Source organism: Macrobrachium nipponense, chromosome 17 (assembly GCF_015104395.2).
Source record: "Macrobrachium nipponense isolate FS-2020 chromosome 17, ASM1510439v2, whole genome shotgun sequence".
NCBI classification, from domain to species: domain Eukaryota; kingdom Metazoa; phylum Arthropoda; class Malacostraca; order Decapoda; family Palaemonidae; genus Macrobrachium; species Macrobrachium nipponense.
This window is the reverse complement of record NC_087210.1, coordinates 29411569-29430149: the sequence shown is the minus strand read 5'-3', so window position 1 is coordinate 29430149 and position 18581 is coordinate 29411569. Positions and strand designations below refer to the sequence as shown.

The following is an 18581-nucleotide window of genomic DNA, read 5'->3' as shown; positions in this document are numbered from 1 at the left end:
TCACAGCAACTCCTTGTACTTTTCATTCTTCAACCTCTTAATAGTTCTCATTACAGTCACTTCCATAAGCATTCACAAACGTATCTTACTACGCCACTCCAGCATCATTCCCATAAACCTTACCTGTCCAAAACAATTAATACTTCACAATGTTTAATCTGTCAACTCGAGACAACGTTTTATTTAGACATCCCCCCTCTTGCATATTTTACTCCAAAATCCATTTGGTAATTTACATTTTTCTGTGCAATTACTTTCATCAAAAGTTTTTTTATCTCCATAAATTGTCTGCTCAGATTTCATCCTGACCTTTTTAACAGTCCTTTATTCCTTTTATTCTTATTTGTTTCTTTATTACGTCAACCATCCTCTTGCATGTAATTACATTACCTTTAGTCATACAAATGCACCTCAAATGATCTTATCTATTAAAAAATTATCTCTTTTCATAATCCCACCATCTGCTGATGTAATGGGTTCTTCATACTCCCTATTTTATCCTGATTATTCAATAGCTCTCAAATACCACCCTACAGTGTCTTTAAACCCTAGCATATTCTCCTTCCATCTTTTCCATAAATGAAATTCTCAATACCTTCCTAACTAGCTAAAAATAAATCTAATCAAATAAACATCCATCCACTCGTCTTCTCCCCAATACATCCATCGACTTGTATTTCTATCAACGGTACTAAAACATAATTTAACACTTTCCATCACAATCTAGTCCTTATCAATTGTTCACACTTGGCCCTTTCACTTGTGTCTCCTCTTCAGTTTCCTCTCCTGAAGCCAGTCAACTATTCTGCATTTTAACTTCACAACCTATAAGTTTTTATATTATGTTTATTCTTATCCTGAAGACGCCGACGATAGGTTAGGTAACAGTCCATCGAATCAAGAATTGAATGGAAAGAAACGTGAATAATCATTCTCAAATCCTGAAGCGAAAATGTAGCATAGACTAATTCAAATAAAAACATAGTCTCTGTCAATAATATCACTGACTTCAACAGTTGTTGTACAGGAGAAAATGTGTCCAAATGGTATATATATACTTACATATGTAAGTGTATATATATATACATATATATATATAATACATCTATATATATAGTTGGGAATCGAGTACTTATCCTATTATTCAAATGTACATTTACATCTGTCATTAAGCATAGGCGCATGCATAGACTATTTGCTATAAAAGCACCTAACATCCAAAGCCTAATGAATTGTCTTCCTTTCCCTCCCACAGGCCTCACACAGCCATAGTGTGTTGATCCTCGAGTTCTGGTGACGCCATCAAGCGGCGTTAGTGAGAGCTATAAAGGAGGAGAATTTCTGTGTTTTTCTGGTGACCAAAATAGCATATTTATAACTTCTTGTTATAAATCCACTTTCCTCGTTGAGTGTCATTGCCACCGTTACAAATAACAAACGGAAATAAGTGCGTGTAACAGTAATAAGTGTGTGTTAAAATTGTGAACACAGCGTGGAAAGAGTGAGAGTGAAATATATACACGGCCTGTGATGTACAGTGCAGAAGTGAATGTGCTTTCTTTGACATTTGAACAAACAGGTGATTTCAGTTGGAGAAATTTCCATACAAAATTTGTGTTAGCATTGTATGACCATATTTACGTTGGTGTTGTGCCAGTGCCTGAGGTATGATAACGCTCATTTTTGTATGAGTCGCAAAAACTTAAAAAAAAAGATAAAAATATATATAATATATACTTTCATGTGTTATATAAGGCCGCCACGTTTTTGTACAGACACAGCTGACAATACTGTATGTGATAATATTCCGTAATTGCTTTTTAAGACAAGTAAGATGCTCTCTGATGCCAGTGGAAGTTATATCTATGACGTCAGCTGTACAGACGTCAGCTCGTGCAGCTGAAAGGAAGGTAAAGATAAAAAGAAAAAAAAGTACAAGAGGAAAGTTAAAAACTATTATCCAACCATTAGATTTAACTCGTCAATGATCCAACTTTAAAAAAATAGTATCGTAATTGAAAGCTCGCAGCCTTAATTGGAATTACTCCTACTTTGTGAAGCACTTTCTTTGAAGGAATTATTCCTTTAAAACTGAAAGATAATTATTCATGATTGATTACAATAACCAATAGGAAAATTAAAAATTTGGTAATGGCAAAAAAACAATAGAAGTTTTTATGAAAAGTCGGTCAGATTAAGACTGAATATCTATCAGAGAATGCTGGAATATTCAAAATAAATTGCCTAAGGTCTGCGAAGTTCAATAAAAAAAGGCGACCTAATTCTTGGGGACTATATGCGTCGCAGTTATTATTGTAAGGTGTTTATCAGCAAATAACGCCTTGACAACAGAAAAAGATATAATTGTTTCAGTAGAAGTCAGGACATCATCACTAGTCTCGAAAATATAGGTCATATACAAGACCTGAAATTAAACACTAATGAGTTTCAAGTTGTGAAGAATATACCACTGAACGAACGATTTATTGGGGAAAATATATACAATCAAATGGTTGAAAAATAAACGATCTTCTTAAAGAATAAAAACTGTCAAATAAAAAGAACCAAAACTATATCAAATTATACTAAATGTCAAAGCAGATGAAATAGCAGATAATACATGGAATTGGGATAGCTACTTGCAATTAATTATGAGGAATTAAGAGGCTCATTCACTGCTGAGGAAAAGTGTGAAATTTTTACTTATGAATACGCTTTTTCTAAGTGCTAAAACGTCAGAGTGTTAAACTTCTAAAAAAATATAGTTACTACGAGGTAATACTACACGAATGAAATACCAAGGGTACATCACTCTTATATTAGTGATATTCAAAACAAATATTCGAGAAAACCTAAGCATTAGGAATATTACTTACAAATCCAGCTAAACAAAATAATCCATCTTCATAGATATATATAAATGTTACTTATTTACCAAAAAAAAAAAAATTAGGCTTTCAAAATAAAATTTCCTATTGCATCTCAATAATCGTATAATCTCAAATCAGAACTATGGATATGAAACTTAATAAAAAATCAAAGCTATATTTTCACAAAAATAATAACTTGGGTGAAACAAAGTCCCAGTAAATGTATCCAAACTACAAGTACTTCGAAGCGAAAACGAAAACTCAAAAGGTAAAATTCATAATCTGTAAATGCAAGGAAACTGAAATAAAGTAATTCACATGGCAATGTAAAATTATACAAACCTGAATAACGCTCAAACCGCAGAATAAAGGGACAGGATTCTCTTTATATACCTGAATATCCTAGTTTTATGTAAACTAAGACATAAAAACAAAAGAAAATTAAAAATAAGACTTAACTATCAACAGCAAACCCCGTTAGAATGATACTCACTGACACAGAAGACGTACCCGTCCCGAATATGTAAATATTAAGGGACGCTAAACGATAGAGCCTTGCAATGTAATCAAAGAAAAGCCTATATCTAGTTTAGAATTGATCTTGAGGTTTACTACACTTAAGAAAACTATACCTCGGAAGTATACACCACTAAAGACAAAAGATAAATAGAATTCATTAAATTCGGTAAATATTAAAATTCATTATATATTAAAATTCTCCCCAAACATTTTTTGCCCATTAAATTTCAATATGTATGAACTTCAAGGCTGGATTCTCATGGAAAATAGTTTACTCTACTTCAAGCAAGATGGAAGTGATCTATAACTTTATTACTACCATAAAAGAGAAAGAAAAGTCCTTTAAATGTGAATCATTATAGTAAAGACTGCAAACTTATTCTACCATTTCAGAAAATAAAGACAAAACTTTTCGCCAAATGGTCCCTTTTCGGACACGTAGCAATAACCATTTTCAAAAGTAAAGGAGAGTCAGAGATATAACTTGCCACAGTGCCAGGGAGCACCTTCCGACTGGTTACAAGCAGAAGCGAATCACTGGTTGAAGGCAGTCATTATGCCAGTAAAGGAATCGGCACTTTAAAACAAATGGAAAAAAGAACTCTGGCACTTGACTGCTACAACCACTAACGGTAACCAATGATCCGCTTTCTGTTTGAAAGCAACTTTACAATTTCCATTTTAGCTTGTAAGTTTTATGTTTACAAATGGTGATTTTCATACAACCCCTATCCTTTTGAAACATCAACTTGAGTTCAAATTCTTGTAGTGGAAACGAATTCATGACATTATCGCCGAGTTTGATTACTATCGAAGAAATTCAATTCTATTGAGGAACACCGAGTAACTTACTAACTTGACTTGGAAATGCTACGCTATAGTGGAACTCGACTCAGACTGACTTAATTTCCCAACAAAAGATGTGTATAAAAAATATCCCAAGATATTCCATGCGAGGCTTTAAACCAAACTCCCCATCCACAAGATTCTGTTAAAAAATCTTGATTACTGTAAAGTCAGCGCGTAAATTTCCGTTGTGAAGCCTATATTAATATTTCCAGGGAAAACTGGGGAATATTGACTTAAATCTATTGATAACAGATTGGAAACTCCGCGAACATCAAAATTATCAATAGACATTAAAATAAAAGTTTTTATTTCCAGTAAAAAGTGTAAGGTGAACAATAAATTAATAGAACATATATACTAAAATATAGTTATGTAAATGTTATTACTAAATCTAGCAATTAAGCTGATTAAGCTGAGCAAAGATTTGTGAAAACGATAGTTGAAACTCAAAGAAATGATGATCTAGATTGAAACAAGAAATCTTAAAATACGTATGAGTCATCTATCTAGCTTTGGTTCCCAATCAGTATCCTATATAGTGACTTGGTTTCTAATCAATATTTGGTATATATATTAATTTGCTTCAAGATTTAATCCCAAATGGTGTTGGCCTCAAATATACAGCATGCACAGTTCCAATATTGCGTTACAATTTATATTTTCTCTCCTTGCATACAGTCTTATTAGATCACTAACGTTGCAGTGAAGAGAGAGAGAGAGAGAGAGAGAGAGAGAGAGAGAGAGAGAGAGAGAGAGAGAGAGAGAGAGAGCTCTGTAAAGTCTTATTAAACAATCCATCCCGATCATTCCTTATGGAACAGAATTATTTTGTACACATTGAGTAGCAAGTAGAGACCAACTGTACATAGTGTGTGCGATACAGTAAGAATACAGTGTTGTATGTCAAATCGAAAGTCTTGATTGCTTGTAATTTTAATTGTGAACTTCACTGAACATGAAGTTTATACAGAACCGAATACGTGCGTGTGTGTATGAGAGAGAGAGAGAGAGAGAGAGAGAGAGAGAGAGAGAGAGAGAAAGGAGGCATCCGATCTTAACAGTACCAAGGAAAACTAAGCAAACGTGAAGGACTGTGATGCTGCCAAGACAGAAGTCAAAAGGGATACGAAACAACTTGGAGCGTAATATATTTCACAAAACAGACTAATTTTCTACTGTTTTCTTCCCAGAGCAAAATAAAGACTACTATAGAGGGGCTCAAGTCGCCGTGCCCCCAGATTCACAAGATGTGGATGACAAAGGGGAAGAACATGTATCATTTGCAAGCCTCAAAATTCATTCACCTTTTCTCCTATTTTTTTTTTCTTGGAATGGAACCACTTCATGGTATTATTACTTAAGCATCGTAAACTGTGACGTTGATAACGAATCTATTATAGTGTCTAGTAATAGGTCATAAAAATGTTTAATGTTAACAGTTAATTGTAAGGGAGACATGGAGTCTCCGATTTCACCTTATACCAAAGAATATAAATATACCAAAGATGCTACTTATGAGGCAACTTAGATATGGTTGAATAGGCTGTTATATAAAATATTGGTCATTATTACTGGTAGTTTGAACAGACGCCAAATAGAAACCAAAGATGTACAAATAAGACGACAAAAGCACACGAACAAATAATTAAAATGGACACAAGAATTTCCTAATCATAAATAAATTAGCAATAGCATCATACTCAGAAAGAAATGCCAAAACAAATATGTTGGATCCACAAAACAAATTTCTTTAAGCCGGCATTAAGATAGGTTATTGGACAAAAAATCAAAATAAATAACTAATTTACTTTGTAGAATGTGAGCAAACAAGATAAAAAACACTTTTGAAAACTATCGCTTCATTAATATCTGCACAGAAACATTTAATCGTACGTTCAGACACAAGCAACAGGCCTGACACCTGACACCTGATAGATGAACCAGTTAAACCAGGCACTTGAACTGATATCAGCTAGATTGTCTGTGGCGATTTTCTTTACAAGACCGACACCTCCTATAACATGAGTGAATGTGGCTTGTGTCTTGATATTAAATGAAAAATCTGCGAGGCTTCTTAATATTCTTAAGGTTTTTTCTTTCTAAATTACCCCTGTATATAATAATGTGGTTACTTTTTCTGTCAACTGTTCATAATACGCTATAAGTGTAAATACAAAACAAATATACTGTATATTACAAAATACTGGAAAAGAGTAGATACGTTCTCTCCAGCCTTCTATTCAACAAAAGTGTCAGCTTTACCTCCGGTTACATTACACACCATTTCTGAAAAGACCAACATAACATGTACCCGTGTCCTTCCAGCCTTGAGCAATCTTGTTACAAAAATCGATGGTGAATACTTGCATTTGAGTGTGTATGTCGCTACAACACTCTCGATATGCAGTGCTCTTATAAAAACAGTATTATATAGTAAATGCTGTATACATACAAAACATACAACAATATACACATAATCCCGTACACATAATTTACATCATATATGCATTGCAAAAAATTTCTACGGTTTGATGATATAGACAGACACCAGAAGCTAAGAATTAAACCAATTTCCTCGTATACATATCTAAATGACAATCCAAGTCTCTCCTAGTTGAGGCGTAGCAAATAATAATAATAATGAACCAAACAAAAACTTCTTTCAGTTTTCTTCTTAAGATTCAAAATGTAAACCACAAAATCAGTGTATAACGTGTTTACTTATAAGTATTTACATTTTATTTTACTCAACACTCGATTACTTTCAGGCCCTATCTGTGGCCCATCTTCAAGAGATATGTAGGTTGTCAGCAGACTGTTGGGCCTTGACTCCGGCTGACAACCTACACATCTCTTGAAAATGGGCCAGAGATAGGGCCTGAAAGTACTCGAGTGTTGAGGAAAATAAAATGTAAATACGTATAAGTAAACACGTTATACACAGTGATTTTGTGGGTTTCTTTTTCAATAATAATAATAATAATAATAATAATAATAATAATAATAATAATAATGGTAATTATACTGAAACAATCATCAACTGCAACAATGCCAGAAATAATAAAACTAAAACTTGGGAATCGTTAATTTTTCTTTCTCTAATAGCCATCATACAATTATGCAATAAGTAATCAGATAACAGACGACTAATAAAATATAATTTCTGAGCCAACATAGTTCTTCTAGTCATAAAATATACGTGTACTGTTAGAATTTTTTTTACTGAAATCAGTACTATTCATCCTCTCTCACTTACATCATTGGCTATACAAATACAGGACTATTTAACTCTACATGAACAGCTTCTAGCCAGTTACCACTAAGATTTGAAAAACAAAAAAACAAAAACAAAAAAATAAATAAATAAAAAGCTAGACGTTATGAAAGGGTTCATACCATACAAATATGAAAAACTGAATCTCTTACTAGAGCAAATACCACATTGTTCGCGATGACAGCAAATTATGGCAAGAAAATGGGTCCATCAATAGAATACAAAAATGGCCTTTAAAATCCAAAATAAAATAAAATAATAAAATTCTGTTAATATATATATGAACGAAGAAAGAGATTGTCAAAACATCCATATCACAAAAACAATTGTAATTTCGCTCAGCAATTTCTACAGTAATGTACCAAAAAATCAGAAAAACATCACATCGTCCTAAAACTTTTGTTTTATGTAACTTGAATGGTGTAAATACCCTACATGTATATTCACTGCCTTATGATCTCTTATCCTTTCAAAAGAAACTTTCCCAATTCATGTAATTACTGTCAATTGTACTAAGCCTACGCGATTAATTACACTTAAATACGTAAACCTGGAAAAACAATCTGAACGACATATTGCATATGACTAAATCACGAATGTTCTCCAGAACTTCAATGTTATGTGCATTCGCCTCCCGTCACTAGTATATTTGCAAAATTTTGCTGAACACATGGCATAACAAAAAACATATAACCATAATTGCAACAATTATAGTACAACTTGCATCCAGACATGCCTATGAAATTCTCAAACCAAATGTCGATAAATATCAAAGACTATACCGATGTATACCAAGTGGGTAAAGATTGCACATCCGATAACTTATTCACATATATAATCTGACTTCATTCAAATCCGGGAAGGCGGGAATCCTAAAATTACAAGAAAACAATACTTCTCAATTGAGTTTTCATATTGACCCTCTGACTACTTTTCATCAAACAAAAGAGTTCAGAATTTCTTTTTCCTCCTACAGACGACCGATTGCTAAACCACTTCACAAAAGTTTCCACTTAAGAGAACTAATTTTTATTCCTCTTAACATTTTAATTCTGACACTATAACATTACAAAATTATTGAGCAACATATGTTGGACTTAGGGCATCGAACACTTGTAGCATATTTTTCACAATTATCATGTTTTCTTCGTTTCACCACCTCAACTTAACCAAGGGAGCTCCATGTTTTCTGGCTGACAACAAGATATGCAGAATGACACTAAAGCTGATATTGCCGAAATCATGGACACTGTCCTTCAGTGTGAGGAAAAGGAAACAAAGCGATGAAGACGGATATATGATGTATGGCTGATATTAAATACATGCACATGCATTCTTATGGCTGTGTTAATGCATTTTGTTCTTCACAAATACATTAAGAAGCTTGAGTAGAAAAGTTTCAGTGTGAAGTTGAATGAAATAGGGAAAAATTCTTCCACTTTGAATGAGTGCAAATGGATTTTCACTAGATATAAACACTTCATTCACTTCCAGTTCATTCCAGTTTCTATATTGCAAACGACTGGTGTATTTGGATAATAAACCAATCATTAAATCCGTTTAGGAAATACCACCACCGCCACCACTTCCATCACGTCATAACTGTTGACTCTACTACTATCTTTCTTTGTAACAACAACAACTATCGTTACTACTACTAAGTACTACTACTACTACTACACGCGGACGCTTCGTGCTGCTTTGAAAAGAGGAAAAAACAAGCTTCCGTTTGTGTGTGCAAACGAAACAATGCTTTGACCTTTACTTGTGTGTGTGTGCGTGTGTGTAGCTCCAGCCAAAAACTAATGTTGAAAGTACGAGACTCAAACGCTCAGAGTAGTAGATGCTGCGATAGACCTTCAGGTTTAGTGAATTCATGACAAACAACCATAGCCCTGTTGTTTGATGTGCATAGGGTTCAACTTACTTCCCTCTGTTTTACTTCATGATCCTTCCAGTAAAAAACACCCCATTATTCTCACGAGACACCTACCACACACACACTGTCCAAATAGTGAAGAAAAAGTGGCTTTGCTTTCATCACTCTGTCTATCAATATGCGCCTTAGATAAATAATAATGTACTACTTGAAAGGGCCTAAACTTGTCATACTGGTAGAGAAGAGAGTCCCGTACAGACCAGCAGATGTCTGGTCTGAAATTCTGACAGATGCAGGTGGACTACGTTTACAGACTGCCGACAGATCAATTCTACTCTTAATTCCTCTAGCGTTAGGTCGAAAACCAAGCAGATCAACTGGACTTTTCAGTGTGACAAGTTTCTTCTTCAGTGCGTCATTATGAGCTAAATTTACCAGAGAAGGTCAGCAGTAACAGCAAGTTTCCAATGGATGCGAGACACTTGTGAACATTATTCACAACTGCTCAATTTGAACACTCTTTGCCGTCTCTTCTCCTGTCACTGACTACTGATAACCAAAATTGGAAAACCATAAGGAGGCTCAACTAAAAATCTTATTTCATTTCCAGAAGGACTAGCATCACACGCCAAGACGTTTCTTTAAAAACTAAGGGGCACATAAATCATATCAAAACAGTGTTTATGAATTGTCTAACCAGCCAATGGGAAACTTGTTGTTCCTGTGAATACCTGAAATGTAGCATTCGTCACGTCTTTTTCGGGATATTAAAAAATATACATATATAAAAAATCCAGTTAAAGTTTTTTGAAGCAGGTCACACAAGGAGTTTTTTATACTGTAAATACATTCCATTAACAATTAATAATTATTGTTGTATATTGCAATGTTTTCAATGGGAGTATATAAAGCGATATGATGCTTGTATTTGTACGAGTTTTATTTCCCATAACCTTTACTATTTATAACAAAACGCAGCCTATTTGATAAAAAGAAAAAAAAGTTTACCTTCCAAAATACAGTCTTTCCTTTTATGGGTAGTGGCCTCTGAAATAAAGCCACATCCACGGTCGTCCTTGGTAATTACGTCAAAGAAGCCGCTTCCTAGACTCAATCAAGAGGCTCATCACCATTATAATAGAGCCTCACAAAACCTGCATAATTCAGCACCTATTTTACAAGCACTTTGACTTCTGTTTTTCAATCCCTTCCATTCCTTAAACTCTTACAGTCCACCGATCCAACTTGTTCAATGTCTTCTCCTCTTTCCAATAATACACATCTTTTCCCGGCCCAATAGTCTTCTGTTTACATCAAAGGATTTTTAAAAGCAAGTGCCACTAGTAAGAGCAGCCTAATGCCCATTACGAATAAACAATTAAAAGCAAATGCCACTAGTAAGAGAAACCTAATGCCCATTACGAATAAACAAAGTAAGTTAGGCGAGGCTTAACCATGCAGGAAGTGACAGACCTGCTTCTCCTAGTTAAAAAATAATTACAAGAGCCAGAGAAACAAAAGTTAACTTCTAAACCTTCATTACAGTAGTAGATATCCAGTTCCTGTGCTAAGAAGAACTGTGACCTAAAAGTGGATCTTAGATCAAACAAACTGACTCTGATTCAACCATATAAAAGAACCCAAAATATGAAATCTGCTTCATTGGCTGATGCAAAGTCGACAGGAGGGGGTATGATACCTTGATGAGGGTGGCCATCCACTCCCAGGAGGGGTAAGCCTTCCTGCTACCATATCTATATGCAGCTAAGTATTTGATGCTGTTGCTTGAGGAAAGTATAAATTTCTTGAGGTTTACTAATGCTCCCCGGTTCTCAGCAAAATGCCATGACATTGTCTCTGTCTCGCCTCTTTCTCTGCCAGCAGTGCTATGATCAGCCAGTCACTGAGGTATTGCCTCATTCCCCTGCACCCATTCTGATACCAGCTGGAAGAATTGGGTGAAAGCCTGGGGGGGATGTTGGTAGGATGAAGCAGAAGGCCCTGAACTGATAAGTCACACCCTAGATACTTCCTCTAGGATGAGCATATGAGGATGTGCAAGTATGCATCCTGTTGGTTTAGTGTAACCATGTAGTCCCCTTCTCTGATCAATGCCAGTGCCAACTGAGACGTCTTCACCATGAATGGCCTCTACTGGAGCAAGTGGTTGAGCAGTGATAGATCTATTACTGGTGTCCAGCCTATGGAGGCTTTCTCCACCAGGATGCAGCAGCTGTAATAGCATGGAGCAAAGTCCTGCAATATCTACATAACCTTCTTCTGCAGCATGGCTGTTACCTCTCATTCCAGGCCTCTCCACTTGGGAGAGTCATACCTGTAGGAGGAGCGTATAATTGTGGTTTGCAACATGGTTGGTTTTGTCTGGATAAAAGGGGTTGCATATCCCTTCTGGAGAACCCAGACCAACCATTCACTACTCTGCTCCGTTGTGGTGCCAGACTGACCACTTGCTCACCAGGCACTTACTCCCCCAAAAAGCGACTAACAGCAACTCAGGAAGTGACTGGGAGGAGCAATTGATTGATTGTGTCTATTAGATCTGGCGTCACAACATCTGGGTAAATGACACCGAAATAAATTAAATAGAAAAATTAAATTACAAATAAATTTCATATAAAAATATCTATAAATATATGTATATAAAAATTTGGTTCATATATAAAAGTTTTACATAGACAATCTATGTATAATTTAAATTTGGTTGAGGAAGCCTGCCTCCCCCATAAATTTATATAACTGCTCTATATTACAATCCTTTCCAAGAATTGTAGCTAGGATAAAATTGCCTACTCTGTCACGACCCCAAGACAGGAACCTATGTCTCAAATTCCCGAATCTGGGACATTCAATCAACAAATGTTTCACAATCAAGGGCACAGTACAGTTCTCGCAAAACAGAGGATTTTCATGAGACATCAAAAACCCATGTGTAAGTCTTGTATGTCCAATCCTCAATCTGCACATTTACGGATATGACCAAGGAGACACTGATGAACCGATACTGATTAGTTAAAATATCCTCCCACTGTGACTGCCAACATTTTTTAACTCTCTGACCTACTAGAGGATACAAATCCTGATATAGTAGTAGGCATCTTGTAGGTTCTGGGGAGCTGACCGCAGACTTTACAAGTTGGTCAGCTTTCTCATTCCCAGCCACCCCAACATGGGAAGGCACCCAACAGAACTTTATTTCTTTCCCTCTTCTTTTTAGTAAAAGCAGCCATTCCAATATATCTAAAATCAGAGGGTTTAAAGGGTTAAAAGATTCCCGCGACTGAAGAACACTTCTTGAGTCACAATATATAATAAAATTACTTTCATTCCGAATTAAAACTTCCTTTAAAGCCTTTAAAATTGCATATAATTCAGCTGTAAAAATCGATGCAACAGATGATAACCTGCCGCTTCTCTCTACATCAGGGAAGGCTCCACCAAAGCCGACGTCAGCATCTGCTTTGAGCCATCCGTGAAAACTGCAGTGGAGTTATCATGTTGCAAAGAGTGTTCTAAAAATATTGACCGTATGGCCTCACTGGATCATTCTGTCTTGGTAAAATTAAAATATCTACAAAATTTATCTCTGGAAAGTTCCAGGGGGGACTAACTGAATATTTTGCTGGTAAAATCTCGATTCTTTGCATATTTAATTCACAGACAATAAAATTTCTAAAAGCGAATGGATGAGGTTGCTTGGGGTGACTTTCATAAAACTGCCAATGCCTTTCACTTCTCATACAAATGCTGGTTAAAGACTTAGGTAGCCTCTGGAATCTATACCAGCTCCAAACCAGCAGACGCTTGTAATGAAGATCCAGTGGCACCTCATCAGCATCTACAAGCATGCTCTCAGTGGGAGATGATTTAAATGCTCCTGTACACAACCATATTCCTCCATGATGAATTGAGTTGAGCATTTTAAGGCTATTTGGCTTTGCAGAAGTGTACACCTCACACCCATAACTTAATTTTGAAAAGACCAAGGCTTTATATAATCTCAACATCTGAGTTCAGTCTGCAGCCCACCAAGTGTGAAACAGGACTTTCAGCAAATTCATTGCTTTCAAGCATTTTGCCTTAATATATTTTAGATGTGGAATTCTCTGCCTATGAATGAATAGATCTGGATCAGGGTGGATTCCCCTTATACGACAAAAGTGTATAGTTACCGTTTTACTGGCAGAAAATCTAAAACCATTAACCTCAGCCCACTTTACCATATTATCAATGCAGTGCTGAGGGGGGCATTCAGCAACTGCCACCTTGATGCTGCAAAGGAAATCGACAGGTCACCAACAAAAAAGGTATATGTTATATCTGGGGGAATTATTTTAGAAACCCCGTTGATTACCAAGGCGAACACATCTGACATTGTTGCTCTAACCTGAACCTGAAATATCCTGTTTTTTAAAAAAGCCTTAATAAAGAGGGGCAAATTGCCTCTCAGGTTACATTCATAAAGGACCCTCAAAAGGCCATATCTCCATGTTGTATCATAAGCCTTCTCTAGATCAAAGAAAGCAGTAAATGTAATGCTGCTTGTTGGCAAAAGCTTCACATATTGGAGATTCCATTCGTACCAATACATCAGTTGTGTACTCTGAAAACCACACTGAGCAGGTGACAGATATTTACCTCTTTCCAAGTACCACATCAATCATGTGTTCACCATTTTTTCCATGATCTTACACAAACAAGATGTCAATGCAATAGGACGATAATTTTCTGTCTTGAATGGATCTTTTCCAGGTTTCACAAATGGCAGTAATTTTAACTTCTCCCAAAGTTTGGAGAAGATATGTTCTCATTAATTCTGCTAATTAGACAGTCATCACTACATATAGATAAATCAATTGCTGAAAACGTGCCTGTCTGAACATGAAAATGTGTAGTCTCCCCAGAGTTGAGGATCCCCACATTTTCATCTTCTATGATGGAACCTAAGCATCTTCCTCTTTGATTAGTGACGATGTCACCCCAAAGAGGGTTTCTGCTATTCATACCTCCCAAAATAACAAAAGGACGTGGCAACTGTTGAATAAGAGATTTAAAATCATTGATGGGGAAGACTTCGTTAGGTGGTAGATAGACAGAGCACACTGTATATTTTCTTTGCAAATGGATCTGTACACCTATCACTTGCAATGCTGATTGGATACTAATAGGATTTTGAGGGGCGTTATTTCGAACATATAAAACGACACCACCATGGCTTCCAATATTTAAATTATACGTGGAGTGATAGGATGTATACTCTCGTGGGCTGGGGCACATATTATTACCAATCATGATCTCCTGCAGAGCTATACAAACAGGAGACACTTCTGATATGAGCAGCCTTAATTCTTCCCATTTATCTCTTAATCTCTAACCGTTCCACTGGAGAAAATTAATGAATTTCACTTTCCTTTAGAGGCTGTTACATTAGAGCCTCTTTTTAAGAGCTTTCAGCTTACAACCTTGCTCTTTTTTTCTGGAAGGAGACCGATTGTTTAGGGCTGCCTTCCTTTTTAGAGGGTTATCAGTCTCAGGAACAGCAGACAAAGCTGGTGTCGCCTGAGGAGGGGTGTGAGGATTGGACATTGGTGCATCCTCCAAAGCATTTACAGATGGTACAGCCTCCAGAGAGGTGGGAGTGCCAGGTATACCCGACACAGCCTCCACAGAGGAAGGTGTACCAGAAATCACTGGTTCTGCTTCCATAGAAGCAAGGGTGCCAGAAACCACTGGCACCGCCTCCAAAGAGGTGGGAGTGCCAGAATCAACTGGCACCACCTCCGAAGAGGCAGGAGTACCAGAAATCACTGGCACGGCCACCGAGGAGGCAGGAGCACCAGATATCACTGGTGCAGCCTCCGAAGAGGCAGGAGCACCAGAAATCACTGCTGCAGCCTCTGGAGAGGCAAGAGCACCAGAAATCACTGGCGCAGCCTCCGAAGAGGAAGGAGCGCCAGCAACAATTGGCACTGCCTCCAAAGAGGCATGCGTATGGGTCGTCACCGGTTTTTTATTTAAATTATCTTTAGTAAAATTTATTTTTCTTTTTCAGTTGGCAGCAACACTGGAAAAGGATATTCCTGGTCTAACATATTGATTCAATACTCTCTGTTTTGCCTCCCTAAATGTGATGCGTTCTGTTACCCTTAAAGTTTGAATCTCTTTTTCCGTGATGTATACATCACAATTAAGTGAGGATGATCAATGATTTTCTCCACAATGTATACATCTGGCTTGTTTATTGCATATGCCATGCTCTGGTTCACTGCATTTGACACAAGTGGCAGGCTTGCCTTGCAGTTTCTGTCTACAGGACCCTAACATGTCCAAATTCTTGACAATGGAAACATCTCCTCGGTCTTGGGATATATTGTTTAATTTTGAAACGTAGCCAGGCTGCTTTTACTACAGTAGGTAATCGACTAGAACTAAATGTAATAATTAAATTGGGAAGTAGTACAAAGACTTCATTTACCTTTTTCTTCATTCGCTGAACTCTTATTACACCTTGATCTTTTAGTTCCTCTACAAGTTTTTCTTCGGAGTATGTCATCAGTTGGGGAGCATATATCATTCCCTTGGAGTAATTCCAAAAAGCATGTACTGCACATTGTACTTTGACTCCTCCAAGGTGTGATAATATTTTCAGTTTTTTAGTTTCTTTTGTTGAGGTAGATTCCACCGTCAGCTTTCCTCGACCTTCATAAGAAATATTAGGCTCTCGGCCACAACACTTCACAATATCTCGATATACCTCAAAAATATCATAACTAGCTTCTTCCAGATTAAAAGTTAAATATTTCTCATAAGATTTTTTCAAATATTCCCTGTCCAATTTCATATATATTTCTGCTCAATTTCCCTTTACTCTGTACTGGAGCATAGGGTTTCAGTGTAACTACACTGTAAGTTTTGACAGTTTTTTCCAGAGGAAGATTGTCAGGAGAGGTTCCAGCAGTCATTAACTGTGCCGATTCACTACCATCAAAGGGCCAGAGGTACTTGAACCTTTATTTTTTGATGTCATAAAGATTTACGATAAAAAAAAATAAACCTGAAAACCTTAAAAAGATATCATCAACCTTTCATGAAGTTTATTCTTCCACTAATGGCACAAGTGAGAACCGACTCCCAAATGTCCGCATCCCTACCCTACCCCACAGGGGATGGCATAACATGATTAGAGTGGCCCGAGTGTAAGCCAAACCCACTTGATAGGACTGAAAGTATTAAAAGAATACAATCATCCCCACCCTAATCACATTATGGGCAAACCAGACAGATTGCCGAGATTCCTATCCGCAAAACTAGACCCCACTGGAATCCGTGGTCCAGCCCTGCAAAATAGTTCCGCCTGATATCACTCAGGTCCGAACATTATCAGGCAGTTGATGGTCCTGCCACGGTTCCCACTATTTAGCTTCAGATATAAAACCCAGTCCCAACTATGATATCTTTTCTGTTTAACAGGTCCATTAATTTCAGCAAAGGTGGAAAATTCCACAAAAATTAATCCAAATGTACATAATTATATAATGTTTTGGACTCTTGGTTTGAACTTGGGAACAAATTCCTAGGGTTCAAGAGCCCCCTTTCCACGTCAAGGGGGTGGGAGGAGCAAAAGGGTAGGCAGCTGTTCTCTCCATCCTTAGCTGGTGGAGTCAGTTGACCTCGTTGCTGATAACTGGAGAGAGAGAGAAGGACACGGAGAAGGACATGTGTCTGCTGTGAGAGTGGTCTGCATTTCTGTCCTCTTATCAAGTGTACTGATTTATGGGATGATGAAGAGGGAGTCCTTGAGTTTTCCTGTCTCAGTCCAATTGCCTGCCTCATTAGGTTTTGGGGGTAAATAGTAGGGGGGAATCAACTACATAGCTATTTACAGATTTAATCGAACTTTCTACAGAGATCTGTTTTTGAACCAAAATCAGAAAAGCTTCCCTCCTCTTCAATATCAGATTGGACCATGAGTGTGCCACTTGTTTGGCAACATAGGATAGGGCCTTTCCCAATTATTATTATTATAAGAGTAGTTTAACCAGACCAGACCACTGAGCTGATTTTCAGCTTTCATAGGGCTGGCCCGAAGGATTTGATAAAATGCCAGGTGTAGGCCAAAGGCCAGGAACTGGGACCAAAAAGGTCATATAGTATAATACATAATAAATTAAAATTAAGTAAAAAAAACTGCACAGAGGCAGAAACTTCATACTAGGACATAAACAGGCAATAAATACATTTACTCACGCTTCCATACATACTAAAAAGATTATTAAAATTAACAAAAAGTCAAGAAACTAAAATTTTTTTATCTAAGATTCATTAATTGCTGAGGTTTTTGTATATATACTTATTTTTATATTTTATTAATTAAATCAGTTTCGTAGAAACGTCATAATCGGAACCACTGAAAATGTGAAAGATTCTGACAAAATTTCTTTTATTGCTTTACTTCCAAAAGTTGACAGTCTCTGCTGTTCATACTTCGGACAATTACACAATACATGTCTGACAATTGTCAATACCTTGCACTCTAAGCACTCCGGAGTAGGGTCACGTGGGCTGCTCATCAAGTACCCATGTGTCAGACGAGTTTGGCCTATACATAGACGTGTCAGGATTACTTGTGTGTGTCTCTCTCTCTCTGATATATGGAGTTCCATTTCGTAATGTCAGGTTTTATTTGTTTTAGTTTACTTTAAAGTTCTTCGTTCCATATATTTTGCCATTTATTTCCAATGATTGTCACTCATAGGGATGTTTAAATTTGTTCTAATCATGTGGACTGCCTCCTTGGCTGCTTTATCAGCTTCTTTGTTCCCTCTTATTCCGACATGGACAGGGATCCAACATATTTCGATATTTTTTCCCTTATTGTATAATTTATGGAGTAAAATTTTTATCTGTTGCACAATATTATTTTTGGGATTGTAACTTTTAATGGCTTCTATAGCGCTTCTAATGTTGCTATAAATCACAAAATTGTTAAAGGAGTGTTCTTTGATTATTTTTATGGCCAATGTTATTGCACATAACTCTGCTCTACATATTGAGGCATTATTGGGAAGAGAGAACTGGTATGTTTTATCCTGAGACACTGCAGCATATCCCACTCCGTATTCTGCTTTGGATCCATCTGTATATATTGCATAATGTGGTCCTTTTCGGCTTA

The 18581-nt window shown here is 36.6% G+C and overlaps 1 protein-coding gene across 2 annotated transcripts in view; it reads left to right on the top strand.

The window, feature by feature from the left end:
- The window catches only part of LOC135196155 (tubby-related protein 4-like), a 453453-nt gene extending 443135 nt beyond the window's left edge, over positions 1-10318 (top strand). For both annotated transcript variants that reach the window (XM_064222719.1, XM_064222718.1), the window contains exon 20: positions 1256-10318. The gene's annotated coding sequence lies outside the window, so the exon portion shown is untranslated. The remainder of the gene's footprint in view (positions 1-1255) is intronic.
- The last annotated feature ends 8263 nt before the right edge of the window (positions 10319-18581 follow it).